Source organism: Pogoniulus pusillus, chromosome 37, assembly GCF_015220805.1.
Source record: "Pogoniulus pusillus isolate bPogPus1 chromosome 37, bPogPus1.pri, whole genome shotgun sequence".
In the NCBI taxonomy this organism is placed as follows: domain Eukaryota; kingdom Metazoa; phylum Chordata; class Aves; order Piciformes; family Lybiidae; genus Pogoniulus; species Pogoniulus pusillus.
In genome coordinates this window covers 4,263,277-4,285,957 of record NC_087300.1, presented here as the reverse complement: position 1 = coordinate 4,285,957, position 22,681 = coordinate 4,263,277, and the positions used below count along the sequence as shown (strand labels likewise).

The 22,681-nt window shown below is 57.3% G+C and overlaps 1 protein-coding gene across 1 annotated transcript in view; it reads left to right on the top strand.

The window, feature by feature from the left end:
• The first annotated feature begins 12,336 nt into the window (after positions 1–12,336).
• Positions 12,337–22,681, top strand: part of COL8A2 (collagen type VIII alpha 2 chain) — a 36,534-nt gene continuing 26,189 nt past the window's right edge. Inside the window, exon 1 of the mRNA XM_064172805.1 lies at positions 12,337–12,385. The gene's annotated coding sequence lies outside the window, so the exon portion shown is untranslated. The remainder of the gene's footprint in view (positions 12,386–22,681) is intronic.

Below are 22,681 nucleotides of genomic sequence, written 5' to 3'. Positions count from 1 at the left end.
AACACGGTCAGGGCTCCGAGTCCAGCTCGGGCAGATTTGCCCCAAGGCAGCTCAGAAAGCTGCTGGTGTTGAGCAGCCTCTGCCCGTGCCAAGAGCTTCAGCTGCAGGCTAGGAGCAGACAGGCATTTTGATGAGAAATGTTTGTTTTCTTTTAAAATAGTTTTAATTGTGGCTTCCAAGGAATGGAGCTGCTGAAATGGTTTGTGCTTCCCTGGCCACAGCAAGCCGAGTTTTGAAGGACATCCAACTCATCCCAGGAGCTGCTCCCAGCCCATCCCCGGGCTGACCCAGGCTTCTGAACACAGTGATGGAGCTTCTCTCCTTGCCCCAGGAAACTCAGTCCCTCCTCAGCTGCCCCCCAGAGCTGCCAATTTCTAGATGAAATCTTTCCTCTAGCAGTTTAAGCCTGCAGTGTCCTGTCCTGCAGCAGGGCCTGGGGTGAGTGGGTTACTTTTCAAACACTTTGTGCCAGCCACTGATGGCACCAACCAAGGGTCACACAGGAGCCCCCAGCCCATCCCCATCACGATGAACAGCTTGCCACAAACAGGACCCTGCCAGATGACTGGATGGAGGGAATGGGCTGTGGTCAAGGCTTCCCAACTGTTAACAGTCAGAGAAGCAAAAGATCTGAACATTTCAACCCATTCCCCTCTGCAAGAGCAGCAAAGCCTCAGAATTTCATCTCAGCTCAGGATCCCATTGGCTGTCACATGTGGGCAGCCAAGACAGGGCAGCTTGCTTGGGGAAAGTGCTCACCAGAACAATGTCTCTTTCTCCAGGCAGAAAATGTTGATTTAGTTTTAATTGGCACTAGCACTGATGTCCAAGGGCTTGGGGAGAAGTTGCTGGGCACGAGGCTGACTCTGCTCTGGGCTGTGGCTCCCTGCCTGGGCATCATTGCTCCCCCAGGTCCTGCAGTGGTGAGCTTTTGCTGGGAAGATGCTTGAGCAAGATGCCACCGAGGAGCTGGAGGGGCACCCCCTGCAGAGGGGAAAAACCCAGCAGCTTTCTTGACAGCAGAGCACTAAGTCTTGATGGAACTTCTGCCTACCTGGTGTGGAGGAGCACAAAAGAGCCTGGAGGGAACAAAGTGGCAACAGAGGCTGTCCTGGGCTCTTGCATGTCCCCCCAGCCTCCAGCATCCTCCTACCCTTATTATCCTGCATCCCAAGCTCCTTCATCTCCTTACCCCAAGTTCTGACATCCCCCTGCCTACTTACACCTCCTTCCCCTGGGCTCTGACATCCCCCTAGCCTCCTACATCCCATTACCCCAGGCTCCAGCATCCCCCTTCTACTCTGAGCTTCCACATCCCCTGAGCTCCCTCCCCTGGGCTCCTGCATCCTCCAGGCTCCAGCATCTCCATCAGGCTGGGCACAGGGGGCCATGCCATGGGTGCTGGCTGGCAGCCAGGGAGCAGAGCATTACCAGGGACAGTTGGACCAGGGAGCAGAGCCTAAGGAATGAGGAAGCCAAGGAGTGGGCATCGTGGTGGAAAGGGCTTGGCAGGGGCTGTGGAAAATGGAGGCCTAGAGAAATGTGACAGCAGGCTGGACCGGCTGGGAGCACCACACAGGCGTAGTTAAGCCTTCAAGCCTGCCATTGTTCTCCCCTAATTATTCCCACTCCCTGAGTATTACACCCCATAATTCAGGAAAGCTGAGTAATGGAAGAAACAACAGCAATTTTAATCTCTCAGTACCGGTGGTCTCTACCCAAAAATGCTTTCAAGAGCTCTGCGGTTGCAACTTCCTCGGTCTGGTGGGCAGCAGAGGGGAGGAAGAGCATGGCCACGGCTCACGGCCCCGACAGGAGGGGAGCAGGGGAGCAGGGATGGGACTGGGACCTGCCTTCAGGTGATGGGGAGGAGCAGGAGGAACAGGCTGGGTGCTGGGAGCATCCCTGCCAGGTACCACAGGAGCCTTGTGCCAGCAGCCAGGCTGGCTTTGGGGTGATGCCAGGTGGGAGTGGCCCTTTGCACCATCACGGGGGGACCATGGCTGGCACAGATGCCACTGGGGAGGACCAAAGCTGGGCAAGGCACTTGCCTCACAGCACCAGTGCTTTATCTTCTGCTCTTGGCTAGAGCACAGAGAGCTGGGTGTCAGCTTTTGGTCCAAACATGTTTTCCTTCCTGGGAACTGGCTTTCAGGAAAGGAAATTCTGATCTCCTTAGAAATGCTCTTGCTTTTCAACAAAAGCCACCATGGGTTTGCTCCCTGAGGAGCAAGCTTTGGCTAAACACATTCTCACTCCTGCAAGGAACGAGACCAGGAGTCAGAGCTGGCAGCACTGGGGTGCCCCAGCCAAGTCCATGCAGGCAGAAGGACCCCCCCAGCCATGCCCTTGCCCCTCCACCCAGCTGGATCTAGGTGCCTGCACCTCCTCGCAGCACTGCTCCCATTACAGCTCTGAGCACAAGTAAAGCAACTGGGGGTGGTGGTGTTAAAATGAGCTCTCCAGCCAATGTAGCATCACTTCCCTGACTTCTTGGGGAGCCAGGGGAAGAGGGTTGGCACCAGCACCTACAGTGGGGCCAGAACACCTGCACTGGGCACAGCTCTGCTGTACCACACTGCTGCCCTTGGAGGCAAGCAAAGCACCCATGTGTAGGTACTGGGCACCCTTTGGGAGCACCCTGAGGGGTATCCACCAGTGTCCTGGGCACATACTGCTGGGAGCAGCCATTGCCTCCATCCATCCATCCATGCATCCATCCATCCTCAGCTCCAAGACACAACAAAAGCACCAGAACAAGCCCAGCTCTGCCCTGCCCAGGTTTCTGCAGGCACAGCAGCTACCAGTGATGCATCTCACCCCTCATTTCCCTTCCCTTTGGAAGTTTCAACACTAGCAACACTGAACCCAAATGAAGAGCAAATGAGCTCCCCAGGCCACCAGTGGGTCGACAGCCTGAGGAACCATCACAACCCATGGCAGAGATCATGCCAGGAGCCAAGAGGACAGAGCCAGTGGTTTCAAGACACAGTTTGACATCACTTCTCAGCAGCTGATCTGTAATTATGGCTTCACAATGCTCAGCTCCCTGCTGCATCCAGCAAAGCTGTGCCAGAGATCACATCCCTGCTCCAGGTACAAGCCAGGGGGATGCCTCTGCTCAGCACCTCTTAGAGCCACCCATGCACCTTGGGGCACAGCTCACCCTGCAGACATCTCTTAGTGGCAACCCCTAATGACACTCAGCTCAAGCTGCTGCATCCTCGAGCTCTGCCCTCTGGCATCTCCCAGCGGTGCCCCCAGCGCGGGCCGCGGTGGCCCAAAGGTGGCCGTGGTGGCGGCAGCAGGGCGAGCTGCCTCTGTGTGGTCTGCAGCCATCTGGATGTACTTACAGCAGCACTGCAGCAATTGTGAAAAGATCAAAACTCTTCAGGCCAACCTTGATTCCCAGAGCATTTTTTGCATTTTTGAGGACTCAAGTCTAAAACCTGTCAGTGGGGAGGGGGTGCTGCCTGCACAGCCCGGGAGAGCTCAGCTCAGCACTGCCAGACCCTGCCAGACCCCCACGAGATCCTGGGGGATGACCCCAAGGGGACTGCTCTGCTGTCTGTGACCCCATCTGTGACCCGCTGCTGGAGTGAGGTCAGGATCCCTAAGCAGGACTCTGGGGCTCCTATTTGCAGCAGGAGGAGGGAGCATTTCAGGTCTCCCCATCCCCGAGGCCAGGAGCAGCTCTCCTATGAGGACAGACTGAAAGAGTTGGGGCTGTGCAGGCTGGAGCAGAGGAGGCTCCCAGGGGACCTTCTTGTGGCTTTTCAGTATCTGAAGGAGGCTACAGAAAAGTTGGGGAGGGACTTTTGAGGCTCTCAGGGAGTGCCAGGACTGGGGGGAATGGAGGTGAGGAGAGTGAGGCTGGAGGTGAGGAGGAAGTTGTTGAGCAGGAGAGTGGTGAGAGGCTGCAATGGGTTGCCCAGGGAGGTGTTTGAGGCCCCATGGCTGGAGGTGTTTGAGGCCAGGCTGGCTGAGGCTGTGTGCAGCCTGCTCTAGGGTAGGGTGTCCCTGGGCATGGCAGGGGGGTTGGAACTGGCTGCTCCTTGTGGTCCCTTCCAACTCTGCCTGATTCTATGAAAGATACCAAGAAGTGACCAACACCACATCTGCCCCCAGCAATGCCCCCCACTCCTGGACAGCCACCTTCACCCCACAGGGCTGCTGCCCACCATGGTAGCTCAGTTGGGGAAATCTCTCCTTGCCTGGCCAAGAGATTATCCTGGCATGGAGTTGATTTACCAGCACCATGCCACCTCCATCTCTGCTGGACAGTGCCAAGGTTTGCACATCTGTGCTTTAGGTGTCCCATGGCACAACTGGACCCTGCACAGGCTGTGCCTGGCCCCACTCCCATAGCCAACCCCAGCCCCACCAGCCACTTGTTTGCTCCTCCATGAATCCTGGGTGCTTCTGCCTCACCCCAGTAGAAAGGTTTCAGCTGTTCCAGTCCCCTCCAGCCCCTGCAAGCAAAGGGAGGATGACATGAACATGCCCAGGAGCCACCATCAGCACTCACCTGACTCCACGGAGTACATTCAGCCCTGGGTCCAAGGCTGCAGCAGCCATGTCCTGTATTTATGCTGGGAAGAGGGAAGGACATGGATCAGGGTGCTGGTTTCCAAAGCTCATTACACCCATCCCAGCACAAAGTCATCACCAGGTCACACTGGCTGGGCAGGGCTCAGGCAGGGTCACTATCAGCTAGCACAGGGCAAAGGCAGCAAGGCACAGCCAAGCCTCAACCATGCTGCTAGGGCAGCTCCCACCCAAACAGGGCTCTCAGCAGTGTTGTTGTTAAGAGCAGATCAAGGAAAAGGTCCCAGGTGAGACCATTCTGCTGCCTGATGGGGCTGGCCCTGCCCACACCCTGCCCTGCCTGAGCCCCACTGCACTGCAGGAGCCATCCCAGTTCACCCTGCTGCCCACTCTGCACTGATTCCAGTCTGCATGCACCAAGCGTGAGGGAGATCTATCCCTGTGCATGGAAAAGGTAAAACCTCCTCCTCTTCCTCCCCAGTGGGGTGCTGAGTGCTCACCCCAGGTCTGCATTCCCAGTATAACCTCCCATCAGCAACCAGTCCAACACCACAGCACTGGGGCACCACAGCACTGCAGCAGCCTGGCACTGCATCACCATGGCACCAGGCTTGGGTCTGGCTGCTCTCACCCTGGGCAGACTGGACATGGTGTGGGCAGCTGGAGTGGCACCACACTGGGGTGTACTGAGCCACAGGGGACACCTCAGCATGCCAAGCGTGGCAAAGGTGCCAGGACCTGCTGGCACTGCCCTCCACAAGTGTGCACAGCCTTGGCACATTTGCTCTGCAGAAAAGCTGCTCAGGGAGATGGCAGCCTCAGTAATGAGCCTAATTAATTAATCATTGCCTCAGTCCTCATGGCTGGGGTGGCAGCGTGGGTGAGGGGAGCTGGGTTCCCACTGCTCTGCCAGTCCCTGCCCATGCTGGCTGAGTGGGGCAGTCACTGAGAGGCACGGGGCTGATTTGGCTTCTGCCATGTGCCACCTGGAGAGGAGCCACTCGCTGTTCCATAACCAAGTAACAGAGTATTTCACAGAGGGCTGGAGCTGCTGGGAGCTCTGTGCTGCCAGGGCAGGCAGCATCCTGCACCCCAATGCCAGCGCTGGCACAAGCCTTGGCACGGGGATGCCTCAGTCATGCCCATGTGGCTCCCATCAGCACAAAGGGGTCAAGTGGTGGGGAAGGAGGAAGGGAGACATCAAGTACAAGAGCTGACCTGTCCCCATGATTGCCTGTCCCTGTCAGTGCTCACTTTGCCACAGGGACCCCATCCCCCAGTGATGCCCAGGGACTCCAAACCCCACAGTGACCCTTCATGTGGCAGTGCTGGGGGCTGCAGCAGTCCTGGCACACCTGGCTGGCACCCACATGCTGCAGCCCTGCCCTGTGGCTCTGGGCACTGGTGATGCCATGGTCAAGCACTGGACTTCCTCTGGGAACAGCAGCTGTGTCCTGGTTTCCTTTCCTGGCAAGGTGATGGGAACCAGCCCAGATCCCTGCTCCCTTCCCTGCCCTCCACAGCTCCTCACACACCACCTGACCTCGCTGCCAGCTCTGGGGGTGCCACAGGACGCAGCCCCTCCCCAGCAGCCATTGAGCAGAGCCTCCACCTGCTGCCAGCCCCAGCAGTGGATAAAAATCATACAGCAACAAGTGCACTTCTCCGGGTGGTGCCCACTGCTGCCACCCATCTCTGCTGCTGTGGGCTGGATGGGGACCGCGGGATGCTTAGCTGGGGGCGGGGCACGAGTCTGGAGCCCACCAGGACCTGAGCTTTGTGCCTCTGCTCCTCCAGCTGGACCTCCTCAGAGAATGACCCCCATAAAACGAAGCAGCAGCTGTTTGCTGGATAATAAAACGTTATTTCTTTTGCTCTTTTACAAGTAGTTTACTGCATAAACGTTTCAGCAGCACAGCAGAGCACCGGGAGCAGCAAACCTCCTCTTGTGCTGCTGTGCACTTCAGGAAGGTCAGCAGAACCCCAGGGTAGCTCCCAAACGGGCTGCAGGACTCTGCCTTCATCCCATGGGATGGATCTCCAGCTCCTCTGGGATCAGCGTGCAGATGGCAGCAGCCACTCAGTCGCTGGTGCAGGAAACGATTGGCATTGGAATGGGCTGCCCAGGGAGGTGGTGGAGTCGCTGTGCCTGGAGGTGTTCAAGAACAGACTGGATGAGGCACTTAGTGCCATGGTCTGGTTGGTTGGGCTGGATGAGCTTGGAGGTCTCTTCCAGCATGGCTGATTCTATGATTCTAAGGAGGAGGGATGCAAACTGGGACGGTGACAGCAGCCTGAGGAGTCTGCTCTCCTGAGACACATCCTGTCAGGGATGGGTGCTGGGGTGGCCTTGGCCCAGGCACGGAGCAGCCCCTGGCACTCAGTGCCTCTGCTCCCCCGCTGGCAGATTTACTAGCTCATAGCCAGGGGTGTTTATGGTGGGCTGGAATGTGCCTCCCCAGCACGTGATGAGTTTACAACGTGCCAATGAGTGGATTTATTCCTGTCCTGCTGGTGCTGAATTCATCGCAGCAGCCACGCAAAGGCTGCAGGGCAGGGTGGGGAGAGGTGCCAGGAGGGGGCTGGGGGCACCTGGGGCACATCCGGCTGGGGCATCGTGAGGATGGTGCCTGGTTCTGGCTACTAACCATTACCTTGACCTGTGGTGAGCACTGAGGCTGCCACATCTCCTCCTGGGCTCTTGGGCAGCTGGGTTGGGTGAAGCTGGAGAGGCTGACAGATGCTCTGCCAATAGATTTCATGCTCACAAACGCTGCTGTTCCCCAGGGGAGCTGCATTTTACCATCTCCCCTCCTGCCCCAACAGGTCGTTGAGGCTGATGTGTGAGGACAACCATCACTACACCTCCTGGCTGCCCTTGGGGGACCACAGCCATGGGTAAGGTGTGCAGCACTGCAGCCTCCTGCAGAAGGCAGCTGGGAATTAAAGTGTCCAGGAAAAACACCACCCAAGAGGGAGTATTCACTGGGAACGTCCCCAGTTTGCTGCCCCAGCATGACTGGCAGGGCTGTGGGCTGGTTTCTTGCTGCCCCAGCATGACTGGCAGGGCTGTGGGCTGGTTTCTTGCTGCCCCAGCATGACTGGCAGGGCTGTGGGCTGGTTTCTTGCTGCCCCAGCACGGCTGGCAGGGCTGTGGGCTGGTTTCCATCAGCTGCCATCGTGGTTCTGGGCAGGACACAAGAGCTCCAAGCTCAGCCAGCACAGGAGCAGCTGCTGCTGCTGTTCACATCCCTGGGCCCGTGCTGAGTTGTTTCAAGCCAGACCCTGAGGCAGTGTTTCTGTGTCTGCTTTGCATTTGCTGTGTTTAACAGCAGTGGGGGTCACTTCACCCCTCACCCCTGTCCCAACACCTTGTCGAGCCAAGGGGCTGCCTTGTGCTGGCTGTCTTCCTGGTCAGGGCATGGCCAAGACCTCTGGGACACTCCACCACTGGCCCTGGGGCCATGTCCTTCCTATCCACGCAACCCACCAGTGGCGTGGGGCCAGAGACATCCTGCTCCTGCTTCTGCTCCTACTCTTCCTCCAATTCCTGCTCCCTCTCACCAGTACTGCCCAGCAGCCCTTCTCCTTCACCTCCTCTTCACTCCCTGAACTGCAGCAGTTGAGCTTCACTTCTCACTGGCTCTAAGCAAACATTTGCCTAAGGAGGTCCAGCAGCCTCTGCAGCTGCCATGGGCAGAGGTTTTAGCTCCAGCTCCTCTACAGTTCTCGGTCCAACATGCCCTTGCCAAGCAGTGGTCTTGGGCTCACCAGCTCCCACCTGGGCTGGCTCTCTGCAGAAGAGGGAGCTGTGGAAACCTTAGGTGAGTGCAGTTTTTCCATGCACATGTGTATGGGAGCGGAGTCAGCTGCCAAAGTAAACACAACCCTTCCCTTCCCAAAAATGTCCTCCAGGAATTGTAAAGGATCCTGGAGCAAGAATTCTGTCTCAGATCCTTTATGCTTTCTATCAGGGGAAGTGTATAAACCCACTGCTTTTCAGCTCTAGCAAAGTCAACGTGCTGAGAGTGTTGTTTTTATGAGATGCACCAAAGGCACAGGGAGCTGTGGCCATGTGTACCCCGGGCAGGGCTTGCACAGAAAAACAATCCCAGTAAAGAGCTTTATAGCCACCAAGGAATGTGGAACCTCCACCAGCCTGGCCGAAGCTTGCAAAGCTAATTGCTTTGGGATTTACTCTTTGGGGGGGGGTCAAGTCTCCATGGTTGCTGCCTCAGAGGGTCCCAGCTGCCCTCGTGGTTCATTAGGATGCTGAACAGGGAACCAGAGATGATTTTAGGAGGCTGCAGTGGTTGTGAGGTAAAGGGAAGGAGCCCTGCGGTTCCCAGCTTCAGCCCTGCCTTCTCCCGTTACAGGCGGGGACCCTTTCTGCCCTGGAGTGGTTCATGCCTGGAGCTGGTGGTGGCTGTGGTGGTCCCTCGGCTGCTGCGGGTGCAGAGCCTGGCTGCTGCTAGCTGATGCATGGCACCCAGCCCCAGCCCAGGCAGAACCCCTGGGTCAGAGACATAGCAGATGCATCTCGGGGCGGGGAGGGAGGGGGCTGATGCATCCTTGAATCTTGCAAGATGAAGGCTGTGGTGGCCCCAGTGATGCTCTGGCGTCATAGCTGGTGATGCTCTGGCAGAGCAGCTGCTCTGGGATGCTGTGACCGCAGCCACCGCAGCCTCTGCCCCAGGCCCCGGCTGCCTGCCCTGTGTTCTTTGCTGATCTTTTCTTGCTCATTTAAGTGACTTTGGAAAATGGGATTTTGGCTCTTAAATCGTTCAGGGGCTTTTGAAAATTTGACTCTAAATACTTTCCGAAGTGCATTTGTATGAAGTAATTCTCTCCAACCTCCCACAGTGGTAGTCAGATTGCATTTAATCCATCACTGAATGTTCCCGAAGGCTGGGATCTGGCACCGCGCTCCACACGGAGCCGCGGCTCGCCCAGCGCTGCGCCGGCACCGCCGCTCACTGCCCGGCCTCCTCCCGCCTGGGCCGCCTCTCACCTGCTTCTCACTGCCTGCACGCCAGAGTGGTGCACCCCAGACTCCATCCCTGCCCCCGGCACAGCCTGGTACAGCTCTGCCAGTCAGCTGAGCGAGCACCCTGGCACACGTAGCTGGTGGGGCTCAGCCTCTCCCGCCGTGGGGATGCTGTGGCACGTGGATGCCAGCACAATGGGGCTCTGCTCCCAGCTGCCAGCCCAGCCCCTGGCCCCCTCCCAGCCCCGCGGCAGATTTTCCTGATGAGCACCACGGGCTGGTTTTCAGAGCACAATTATCCATCCTGTGGAAACATGGGCAGGAGGTTCCAGCGTGCGAGGCTGATTCGATTACGTCCGTGAGCCGCCGAAATTAAGTTAAGGCATTTCTCAGCCCTAGATTGAATTATTTCTCCTCCTTCTCTTTCCTTCCTCTGGTGTGGAGCAGCAAAGTGACTGGGTTGGGGCTTTTTGTGGAGGGAGCAAACCTTGGACCCTGTGAGCAGCTCCTGGGTGCAGCAGTGCCCATGCACCTAAGCCTTGGTGCTGCTGCAGTGCTGGGGTCCTTGCCGGCTCACGCACAGCCACTGGCAAGGTGAGCTCAATGCCAGTCTGTGAGGCAGCATCTCTCACACCACTGGGCGGCCGGGGCCACCACGGAGCCCTGGCACAGCAGGCGGGTACAGAGCTGCCAGAGGTTAGAAGCAACAGAGCTGCTAAATCCCACACTAAGCCCAGCTTCCCTCTCCCACTGGGAAGCAGAGCCCTCAGCAGTGGATCAGCACAGCTGGTGTCTGGCTGTGTGCTGCTGTGCCCAGGCCAAGCCATGGCACAGGACAAGTGTTTCCAGGGATGTACTGTGTCCCAGGACAAGCCATGCCCAGGGATGAGCTGTGTGCTGGGTGCCAGTGCCACCAGCAACTGTGGCTGCATGTGCCTGCACAGCCATGCTCATCCCCAGTGGGACATGGCCAAGCATGAAGCAAGCACCCACAGAGGGATGGAGTTGGAGCCTGGCCAGGTGAGGCAAGGTGTCCAGGGCAGCATGGCCAGGCTGCCTTCCAGGCTAAATCCTGGCAGAGGGACAAAGCATGGAGGAGAGAGGTGGTGTGGGGGTGATGGCAGGTGGGGAGGCCATCATGGAGAGAGGCTGCAAGCGTTGGTTTGTGGTGTGGGACAGAGGAATGTCTGTGCTGGCTGAGGAGGCTGCGAGCAGAGGAAATGCTTCGCCCATGAGTGCTCCAGTTAAACGAGGCTGGTTTGCTTCTGCTGGCACCATCATGCTGATGGAGGCCCCTCCATGCTGTGCTTGTGCCTGGGCTCCTCAGCACCGGGGGCTGTAGATGGGAGGAGGATGAGGGCATGGCTGGTGGCAGAGTGGTTTGTGCCAGCAGCCGGTCCCCACGCAGCAGGTGATGGTTCAGCCAGGCTCAGCTACGACCAGGAGCAGGAATTGCTTTGCCTGCAACAGGCACCAGACAAGGGTGGAACCCCCAGCTCTGCCTGCTTGGAGCAGGGAGGGGATCCCAGCCCCAGAGCACATCAGCATTCCTGGGAGCAGGGTCTGGCCCGCGGCCGCTCGCCCAGGGAAGGCATTGAGGGGGGATTAGGCGTCTGATGCCCCCCCTGCTCCAGCGCTTAATACGGAAAACAAACACCCTTGTGCGCCCCGGCGGCTCGGTCCAGACGGGCTTTCTCCGTGCCCGTTGCCTCAGCAACCCTAATCTGCCTCCCGGGGCACACCAGGGCCCTGTACCTCCCCCGGGCTCGGCCACGATGCGCAGGACATGGCGAGGATCCCACGGCTGCGGCAATGCCAGCGGTGGCCTGGCTGTGCCAGGCACGCGGCTGCCAGCGGGACGCCGAATCCCTGTCACCTCACAAGCGGGCTGCAGGCAATGGATGGGCAAGGCAGGCAGTGAGGGCTGCGGGCATCCTGATGCCCCCGGGCTGGGGCATGGTTTGAACCTGCTGAGCCAAGAGGCAGCAAGACCTGGCTGCACCAGCACCACATTGCTCTCTTTTCCCACTCAGGGTAGTAGAAGACCCCCCCCTGCCATAGCAGAGTAGGGTAGCACCTCCTGCTCCCTGTGCCTGCATCCAGCCATCCCTCCAGCCATCCCTCCAGCCATCCATTTATCCACCTCCATCCATCCACCCATCCATCTTTCTTGCTTGTTTTTCTTTGTTTTCTTTCTTTTCTCTCTTTCTTTCCTTTCTTTACTTAGCAAGCTGTTTCAGCCCCGGGCTGTCAACTGGCCCGAGGAGAGGAAAGACAGTGCCAGATGTGGCCAGAACCCAGTGCTGGGCTCTCAGCAGGCGGGGGAGGGGCTCTTTCCCCACCACTTCTGGCACCAGCATCCCCCGGGCACTGGGCATCCTTGCCCCGCAGCAGCTCCAGGCTCTGTGCGGTGCCCATGGGCTCCACGCCGCCCTCATGAGGAAGGGGCCAAGTGCCCACAGCTCCCACCCAGGGGGGCGGAGGGCGGGAGGGAGGCGCACTTTGAAAGTGATTTATTCTGCACCGAGGGGGGACCGGAGGAGAAGCGCTGCCGGGCTGCGACCTGCGGGGGGCGGGGAGAGAGGGGAAAAAGTTTTTAAAAGAAGAAAAAAAATAAAACCCACACCGTCAGCCAGCCCGGCCCGGCCCGGCCCGACTCGACCCTGCCCCGCTCCGCTCCGCACCTCCCGGCCCCGCTCCCCTCCGCACCGCCCCGCCGGGCTCCGCTCCGCCCCGCACCGGCCCGCTCCGCCCCGCCGCGGGGGTGCCCGACCCGTCCGTCCCGTCCGTCCCGGCCCGTCCCGGCTGCTCCCCGCCAGCCCGTGCCCGCCTGAGCCGCGCTCCGCCGAGGTAAGAGCCCCGCCGGTCCCTGGTCCTCGGTTCTCGACGCTCGGTTCCCGGTGCTCACCTGAGCCTCCCGCGCCGGTCCCGCTGGGCTCGGACGGGAGCAAATCGCTTGGATTTCTCAGTCACGAGTCCCTGTAGCTCTGATTGCTTTTCCCCATGCAGAGAAGAATATTGGAATGGCTCTTCCAAGTGCGCTCCGAGCCTCCGCTGCTTCTCTTGGTTCTTTTTCCCTTCTTCTAATACCTTTTCCCCCTTCTCACCCCTTTTTTCCTCTTCTTCTCACCCCTTTTTTCCCCTTCTCACCCCTTTTCCCCCCTTCTTCTCATCCCATTTTCCCCTTCTTCTCATCCCTTACCCCCCTTCTTCTTACCTCTTTCCCCCTCTTCTTCTCATCCCTTCTTTTTCCCTCTTCTCATCTCTTCTTTTACCCTGATCCCCTTCCCTCCTGCACCTTTCCCAACGAGCCCTACTCCGAGGCTTTGCCGTACTCAGGGAGCAGACAGACCGAGCCATACTCCAGCGCTCAGCTCTTTCTTTCTGCTCTTACGAAAAACGATTGTGAGAACAAAAGTGTTTGGGGAAAGTTCTGTGACCTTTGGGGATTGCTGCTGCTCAGTGCCCTGGTCCCGCCAGGAGGTCAATCCCCCTCCCATGGCTCCCAGCATCTGCAGCCAGCGGTTGTTGGGTAGTGGCAGTGCCGGGTCACCGCAGCTCCTTCCACCGACACCTTGGGAAATGCAAGGTGCTGACTTTATTTGTCTGTTTTTAAGAGCGTTGCTCTTAATTGGCTCCTGACCTACCAGATCCCCTGGCTTTGAATGTCCCCAAGAAGCCAGGAGCCATCCCCTCCCCTGTGTGGTAGCCCCAGGCAAGGCAATAACCCACCGGAGATCTTTCCTGATCTAGGGGCAGCTTTGCTGTTGGGAACATGTTTAATAAATCATAAGGCCGGTGAATTCCTGGGATTTTTATTGCTTCTGTAAAAATGCAGTTCTGATCCGTCCGTGAGGGACACTGGGAAACAAAGCTGCTCCTTTCCCAGCCTGATCCCCTGAGTTTAGGGCACTGGGGTGATGGTTCTGACCCGCCTTGGCCAGGGGCAGTGGAAGATGAGGGCTCCCGGGGCCGTCTCCGGCCATGCTCAGCTCTTCTGCCTTTGCTCTTTGAGGTGCTCATAGCCCTGTCCTGGCTTCCCTCAAGCTGCCAGGGCTGGAGACACAATGCCAGGGGAAAGATCCCAGCTGGAAACCCAACGAGGTTGTTCCAGGCTTCCAGTTACATTTTTCCTCCTCACCCTATTGCCCAAGGGGAAAAGAAGCAGCAAAACTCAAACTGCTGAAAAATGGGAGAGATTCTTGCAGGGAGAATCTCTTTATTTCCATCAGCCAGGGTGACCTAATCACCCCTCAGCAGCCAGGCACTGAGTTGCCCTCTTTGGGCAGAGGAATTGAACTTAAATGATTTTCTTTATTGGCTTGTTCCAGCCTGAAGTTTGGGATGTAAGGGTGGGAGCTGAGCCGAAATGTGAGAGGCACACAGAGACGTGAACCTGGGAGCTGTCAGGAGCTTGTCGGCATCTGGGAAAACACAAATGTTGTGGTTAGAGGAGATGGTGATGGGTTGAAGTGGGTGGTGGAGGGTGCCCAGCTCTGCCCATGCAGAAGCAGAGGCCTGGGGATGGGGATTTGTCCCCTCTCCTGCCATCTCTTTGTTTTAGGCTGCACGGAGCCCAGGCGCAGCAGCAGGAGAGGGGAGGGAGCTTTGCTTTGTACAGGGAAGCATTTAAATTCTTTGCAGTGATTCATATATTCCATTCATATGAAACACAGCCCTGCCGAGTGTGAATGGGGGCTGCTGGGGGATTTTTTTTTAAGGCAATAAGCCCTAGAAGTGTCAAAAGTTATTCACACCTTGCTGAAATCAAGGATATTTCTGTCCGTGGCTCTTGGCAGGGGCTCAGCACAGTTTGCCTTGCGCTGGGTTTTCGGTTTCCCACTTGGATAGGCTGCTGGGGGGAGCGTAGGGGCAGCCCTCTCACTCCCACTGCTCAGCTCTCAAAGTCTTTCCCTGTGCTTTCTCAGGAGGGACCTGGCATGGGCTGTGCCCAGCAGTTGTGGGGCAGCCCCCAGTGTTTGGTCCTAAATGGGTTCGGACCCAGAAAACCCTCAGTGCTGGAAAACAGTTTGGTGATCTGTGGCTGGGTGAGATGCTGCTCATGGGACCACCATTTCTGGGACCATGACCAAGGCTGTGACCAAAGCCACAGGCAGGTCACCCCCTGCCCTGTCTGACCCCCATCCCCGGGGGTCAGCCCAGCAAAGGGAAGGGCTGTGAGAACATCTCAGCCTTGGTGCAGGAGACTTTACATGTCTGGCACAAGTGGGTGCCCTTCAACAGGTGCTCTATGGCAGCTTGCCCAATTCAGTGCCCTTTAGATCTTTGCCTTTTGAGATGCTGCCTGGGGTGGCCTGGATGGAACCTTGGCAAGAAGCTCTGGGGGTCAGATATGGCCTTGGGGACACTGACCTGGGCAGGATGGGGAACTGCAAAGTTTCTGTTGGGAAGCAGTAACTTGGAGAGGGAAATTGAGCGGCTGGAAGCTGAGAGATTCAGGGGCATTGCCTGACTGCCAGGATGCAGGGCCAGCACTCATGAGGGGCTCTGGCCCCCACCAGCCGCCCAGGGATGCTTTGAGCTGCTGTAAATCCTGTCAGAAGGAACCGGGAGGACAGTTTTATGGCTGCTGGGGAGGAAGATTAGCAGGGTGTTGTTTTCTGAGCTGATCCATCACGGGACGCGGGCGCTGCGTGGCGCATCCCAGCACTTGGCTGCTGGCGCAGGCTCTCCTCTGAAGGTTGAGATGAAACTGCCTGGTTTTAATGTCCTGTCTGCTCTTGGGCTCTGTGATGTGAGGGATCTGTGATGACAAAACTGCCTCTGCAGGCTCCATGGCCTTCCAGCAGCAGGGCTACTCATGAGCTGGGAATGGCAGATCGAAGGGATTTGGGCAATGGCACCTGCAAAAGGCATTAACCTCGGTGGGGAGGGTGCATGGGGCTGGTCCTTTCCCATCCTTACACCCTCCCTCTGTCATTTGCTCCCATTCCAGCTTGTCCACAGCCTGGGAAGGAGCAGAGTTTCCATTCCCTTGTGCTACAAAAAACTGTCTGTGACAATAAAACTGAGGAGGTCAGGAGGGGGAGGGATAAAAAGACACCAAATTGCATTTGTCTTCTGGTTTCTCTCAGCTCCTTCCCTGGGCATGCACTGGGCTGTGAGCTTCCAAACTGCCCCATGTCCTCAGACACTGGCTAGAGAGGTTAATTAACTGCCTTAGCAAAGGTGGAGAAGGGCACTGACTGGCACTTACTCCCTCCTTTGTACTCAGAGGCTCCCTGTCCTGGATATTTTGGGGTGAGAGGTTGGATGCTGCTGGAGACCTGGCTGTGTTCTGTGGCCATCCTGTGGGAGCAGAGCTCTCAGGAGCTTGTGAAGCTGGGGATGATGCCCTACAGTGCTGGCAAAGCCCTACACCACTGGCAATTCCCCACACCTCTGGCTCCCCTGGGCTCTCCCCTCCCGGTCAGGAGAGCTCAGCCACTTCCCCTGCGTTGGCGATTTGGACGCCAACACAGACACAATAAACCATTTTTCCTCTTCCCCTTGTCACTGGAGCCGTTCCTGAGTCACATCCCTGCCTGCCTGGCCTCTTCCCCAGGGCTGGATGCTTTTGGCTGCCTGACTCTGCCAACTTCAAAGCAATAGCATCCAATCCGGCCGGGAAGGGCTCTCCTGAGGCTGGCTGGATGGCAGTGCACCGGGAAACATCTGTACAGGGTCAGGAGGGCCATCAGGATGCTCTGCTTTGAAGAGTCCAACTCACCCACTGGCATCCCTCAGCTGCTCCCAAGATGCTGCAGGAGATGGACCCTTTGCCAGGGCTACCTTCTGCCCTGTACCCCCATGTCCTTCCAGGAGCATCCCAGCAGGGAGCCCACAGCTCCCACTGGCTGCTGCCTCCCTGCAGAGCTCCCAGGCTTGGCCAGGGTGCGGCAGGTGGGATGTGAGTGCTGTCAAAAATGAGTTTGGGAGGCAGAAAGAGCCAAAAGTGACTACATGAGGGTTGCTGCTGTATCCTCAGCCCCTTGATGCAGAGCTCTTCAATAGTCCCCGGCCTCAGTGCCAGCCGAGTTCACAGAGCAGAGCTGCACATCACAGGCAGAAACTGCAGCCACAATCTGCAGAGCAGCCAGATCTGGTCTCCACCACCTTCCCCGGGGCCGAGCCCGTCCCCTGGCCCATCTGGAGATGTTTGTCCTCAGAGGCTCTTCCAGGAGCCTCTGTGCAGGACGGGGCTTGGCAAGAGGCAGTCAGGGAGGATGACAACGATCTTGGCGTCCACCTGCTGTGGCTGTGGAGAGGTGAAGATGAGGGCTTTCCTTGGCTACTTTGCCCCATATAATTGAGTCCCCATTTCTTGCACTGAAGTGCAGAGCTCCCAGCACAAGTTTTACCTTCCCCGGGCACGATGTGGCCTCAGGAATCCCCCAAACCGGGAGACTTCTTGAAACGTGCTGTTCACCCGAGTGGCCCAGCACTGCCAGACCCCTGGGACCTCGCAGCGCTGCCCACGCTGCCCTGCAGATCTCCCTGGCCGTCGCCGAGAGCCTCTTTATTGTTCTTGCCGAGGGTTTTGTTTCACTGCTGCCTTCCAAGTTCCCAGGGATCTAAATTCTAAAGCAGGGTCTTGTAAAGAGCCCTGTCCAGATGGATGGGATGATATTGCTGGTATCAGATGAGATCTATCCCCTGTCTTTATCCTCAGACAATGCAGCAGTGGGAGCAAACAAGGATACAGCCTTTCTTCAGAGGCACATTAGCCAAGTAAGAGCCTTTGCTTTGTTTTGTACCGAAACCCAAGACCCTGCAGCCAGACCACCTTGTGCAGCTGCCCCCATCCCCACAACCCTAGGAGAACCTACCCCTTTTGCCATGCTGCAGGAAGGGCAGGGCAGAGGGGTCCTGCCCAGTGCATCATGCACCATGCACTCAGTGCCATGGTTTAGCTCATTAGAAGGTGTTGGGTGATAGGTTGGACTTGATGATCTCAGAGGTCTTTCCCAGCCTGGTTGATTCTGTGGTTCTGTGGTGAGAGGTGTTCCCTGGCTGCTGGGTTTGTGTCAGTGCCCCTGGGGCTGGGCAGCTCACAGTGCTGCTGCAGGGATGGAGCAGTGCTCAGGGCTCTTTTGCTCTTCAGCAAAATGATTGAATCATAGGAATTGTTTTGGATGGAAAAGTCCTCAAAGATCATCAGATCTAACCATCCATCCAATGCCACCATGGCCACTAAACCATGTCCTGAAGTGCCATGTCCACAGGTTCCTTGAAGTCATCCAGGGATGGTGACTCCAATGAACCTGACACCTGCAGAAGGGGGAAAGTGCTTTGCTTCTGCTCCCATCTTTAAGAAAGAGCTGAGACCCTGGGACCAAGGCTTTCTGGAGCATCTGCATCCCCCCTGCACACAGCTCCTGCAGTGATGCTCAAACCCTGTGGCCTATTCACCTGCTTTCAGCTTTCATTACAAGTCCTAAAATTCAGCCCAGGTTTGTTTTAAGAAGTTACTGGAGGCTGAGAGAGCCTGGGACTGATTTATGGCTTCCCATCAAAATCATGTGGTTTTACCACAAAACTTGGAAGCTCTGCCTGCATTTTTCCTTTGGAGATTTTGGCTTTGCTCCAGGCTTGGCTCCAAGGGGCGAGAGTGTCAATCCAGGGTGTGCATCAGGGCTGGAGCATTGGGTGAGAGGAGATAGGGATCACTGCAAAGGGGATATTCCAAGTCGGGACAACACAGCCATCTTTTCCAGGGAAGCACTGATAAGGAGCTGGGAATCTTGGCACAGTGGGGAGCTGCAGCAGCTCCTTTGCTTTCCCTGTAGCTTGAACTTCAACACTTGCCACTTATCGCCCTTGCATCCTGCTCTCTGCTCAGCGTGTTCTCCGTGTCAGCAGCTGAGAGGAATGTGCCCCCTTCCTCATGCCCGTGTGCCCCCCACGCCCACAGAGGCTGCTGCAGCCCCTGGTGCTCTGCTTCTGGACCCGCCGGGTGAGCTGCTGGTGCCCACCAGGGTTAAATGTGTGGGCTTGTGCCAGAGAAGCAGATTTCCAGCCTCAAACATGCATTGTCAATGGCTGCAGGAAGGTATTTCTCAGCTGCTCCGGTGCCAGGCAGCCAGAGGACAGAAACAAGCTGCTTTTTATTGCTATTTCTTCATATTTCCTGATATTGCCAGCCTGGCACTCACAACCCGCGGGCAGGTCCCCAAAGGTCCTGGGTTTGGATTACAGCAGCGATACTTTTGTCTTTTCTTTGCCTTTAATTTCAGATGCTTTGGGCCCCAAAGGGCTCAGGCTGCTGGGCAGAGATTGCAGCCCCCCCTGGGGCGAGCAGCCCAGGCATCCAGAGCAGACCACAAACTGGACCAGTGTGGGTAATGTGGCGCCATGCCCAGGCACCTTGGATACAGCTGGAGCTGGACCATCCCCTTGGCCATGGTGACATGAGGGTCCTGGAGCCCAGAAACCTCTGTGTGCCCACAGACCTCTGGGGATCACACTGGGGCAGTCTCAGCTGCCAGCACGTGGATCACACCTAAACACAAGGTCAGGGTACCCATGGATCCTGAGCAAGTGTCACATCCTGTGGGGCATCCTCTGGCACAGGGGTTGGTGGGACAGCAGAGACTCATTCTGAGGCTGGAGGAGTTTTGTGGGTTTCATTTAGTGGCTTTTTAAAAGGAAAGGTGAAAGGAAGAGCTCAGCAGTGACCTTGTCCGTGCCAAACATTATGCCATGCTATGCTGTGCCAGCTGGGAAGCACCAGCTCACATGGCACAGTCCTGCTGTAAGAAGCTCAAGGTTTCAGCACTGCTGCACTAGCCAGGGCATGTCTGATGTCTCTGGGCACATCCACCAATGCTTTTCCCCATTGCACATCCTCCTGTAGCTGTTTCTTAAAGACCAAGTGTGGTGTTATGGCCAAACACCAGCTCTGAGCTCAGACAGGACCCCAGAGCACCTGGAGGTGTTCAAGGCCAGGCTGGACAGGATCTTGAGCACTCTGCTCCTGTGCAAGGTGTCCCTAGCAATGATGTGTGTGTGGGGGGGGGGGGGGGGAGTTAAACTCAATGATCTCTCAGGTCTCTTCCAACCCAAACCACTCTAAGCAGAGCTACACAACAGGTCTGCAATTATTTTATACCCAGCCCAGTATTTTCCTCCCCTCAGGGGGAGGGCAAGCGAGCGAACAAGAGCAGGCCCATGCCAGCCTGTGCCCAGGCAGCACTTTGATGAAACCTTGGGTTGGTAAGAACTAATTTCATTTAAAGCATTCCTGTCGTGGCTCACAAAGCACAGCAAATCCACACCGCTCGGGGCAAGAATGCAGCCAGGCGGCCAATGACCCGCGGCACAGGAGCTGCCATGCTGGGGTCGACCCTGGTCACCCCTCGCTGGGAAGGAGATGCCAAAGTGCCCATCTTGGATGCAGCCAGGAATGGGGGCTCTGGCAGCCCCCTCCCATCCTTCCCTGCCAGGGGATGTGGCAGTTCAGGTGCGGTTATCTCTCAGGGCAGACATCATTGCTCTCTATAACCGCCTGAAAGGAGGTTGTAGCCAGGTGGGGTTGGTCTCTTCTCCCAGGAGAAAGGAGGTTGTAGCCAGGTGGGGTTGGTCTCTTCTCCCAGGAGAAAGGAGGTTGTAGCCAGGTGGGGTTGGTCTCTTCTCCCAGGAGAAAGGAGGTTGTAGCCAGGTGGGGTTGGTCTCTTCTCCCAGGAGAAAGGAGGTTGTAGCCAGGTGGGGTTGGTCTCTTCTCCCAGGTGAAAGGAGGTTGTAGCCAGGTGGGGTTGGTCTCTTCTCCCAGGAGAAAGGAGGTTGTAGCCAGGTGGGGTTGGTCTCTTCTCCCAGGAGAAAGGAGGTTGTAGCCAGGTGGGGCTGGTCTCTTCTCCCAGGAGAAAGGAGGTTGTAGCCAGGTGGGGTTGGTCTCTTCTCCCAGGAGAAAGGAGGTTGTAGCCAGGTGGGGTTGGTCTCTTCTCTCAGGCACCCAGGGACAGAACAAGAAGACACAGCCTCAAGCTGTGCCAGGGTAGGTTTAAGCTGGATGTTAGGAAGAAGTTTTCATTTGAATTCTTTGTCACCTGTCACCTGAACAAGGCTGTGCTTGGGTTCCAACCCAGGTTTCAACCCTGGACCTGTTGCCACCAGCCAGGGAACAGGCACTGAAATAAGTTATCCCCAGGGAGGTGGTGGAGTCACCAGGCCTGGAAGTGTTCAAGAACTGTGTGGCCATGGCACTTTGGGACACAGTCTCAAACTGCACCTGGCCAGGTTTAGGCTGGATGTTAGGAGGAAGTTCTTTCCAGAGAGAGTGACTGGCACTGGAATGAGCTGCCCAGGGTGGTGGTGGAGTCCCCATCCCTGGAGGTGTTTAATTGGAGACTGGATGGCAACAAGTCCAGGATTGAAACTTGGGTTGAAACCCAAGCAGCCTTGTTCAGGTGGCAAAGAATTCAAAGGAGTTTTGGGTTTGCAGAGGTGCTCCCACATCATGAGTGGCAGCTGGCACTGCTGCCCTGCATGTAGAAGTATGAAGGCTGTGAGAAAAGCAAACCTCTGCCCACCTCCTTGCAGGGCTACTGGAGACGTGACAGGAGGCACCTTTCCAATGGCAGGACCACTGCGGGGCCAGCTGCTGAGGGGCACTTGACATGGGATAGAGTTTGCTCCCAGGGGTCATGGAGCAACCCCAAACCCCACTGTTCTGGGGGGCAGCCTCATGGGGAAGGAGTTTGGCTCTCCTTCCATCAGCCACTTCTCCCTCTTGCAGCCTCCCAGGATAGAACCCAGATGGGCACCTCCCATAACGTGTCCTGGTAGGATGCAAATTGGAAGTCATGACCTTGGGCTCTTCCCTGGTGACCTCGAACGTCTGGCCACATGCACAGGCATGGGATGTGCCCACGGGATTTGGAAACCAGCTGATGGATCTGGCTGGCTGCTCAGGTTGCTGGGCTGGGATCGCTCCCTGCTGCTCTTGCTGGCGTTCCCAGAGGCTCGCTGGCTGTAAATCTGCCTCCTGCCTGGCTGGTGGGCTCCAAGCCTGCTGGAGAGCTGAGGGTGAAGGAGCAGGGGGAGGATTAGAGGCATTAGCAGGTGTCAAACCTCATCTTTCATCCCGCTGCTGGGAAGCCCGTGGCTTGCTCCTCCCTGCTCCTGTGTAAGCCGTGCTGGAGCTGGGCCTGCCCTGTTCCTCTGCATGTTTGCTGCTGACCTCAGGAGCTGGGGGCTGCACCAGCACAGGGGGGGCTGCACCAGCACAGGGGGTCCACACTGAGCCGAGAACCCCCCCCACACACCCCAGTCTCTTTGTGATTGGTGTCCAAATACAGGACAAGGGTAAGGAGCACAAACCTGACCAGAAGAGGTTCCATCTAAACGTGAGGATAAACTTCTTTCACTTAGGGGTGATGGAGACCTGGAGCAGGCTTCCCAGAGAGGTGGTGCAGTCTCCATCTCTGAAGGCATCCAAAACCCACCTGGGCATGTTCCTGTGTGACCTTCAGATGACCCTTTCAGCCCCTGCCATTCTGTGCTAGTATCTTCAAGATCATGGAATCAACCAGGTTGGAAGAAGCCTCCACTATCATCCAGCCCAACCTATCACCCAGCCCTACCCACTCGACTAGAGCACAGCACTAAGTGCCCCATGCAGTCTTTTAAGATGGCCAAGTCCAACCACTCCCTGACTCTACCACCTCTGGTGCTAAACCACATCCCTCAGCATCACTTAGCTTTGGTGGCTCCTGGGCAGGAGAAGTCAGCAGCTCTCTGGCAGGGCAGAGAGAGCCGGGGCTGGTGGGGATGCCCCGGGCAGGCAGCGAGGTGGGCGCTGGAGTTTGCCAGCTGCCGAGCCGAGCCGTGCCGAGCCGTGCCGGGGAGCGTGAGAGCGCCGGGCAGGGAGCGCTGTTTGCTCTGGTTACTTGGAGCTTGCTCTGGGACACTGGGGGGCGCGGGGGGCCTCCAGACAAGGGGCTTTTGTGAGGCGGGCTGCAAGCCGATCCCCTTTTGTGGTTTGGCTTTTTTGGATGATACAATTTGTTATTCCAACAACTACCCAGCAAACGGACCCCGTTCCCGAGCCCCCCGACGCCGCCGGAGCCAGCGCTCGCCCTGCCTTTGTCTGCGCCCACCTTGGGCACCGTGGCAGCTGCTGGGGCTGTGTTCGCCGGTGTCTGTGGC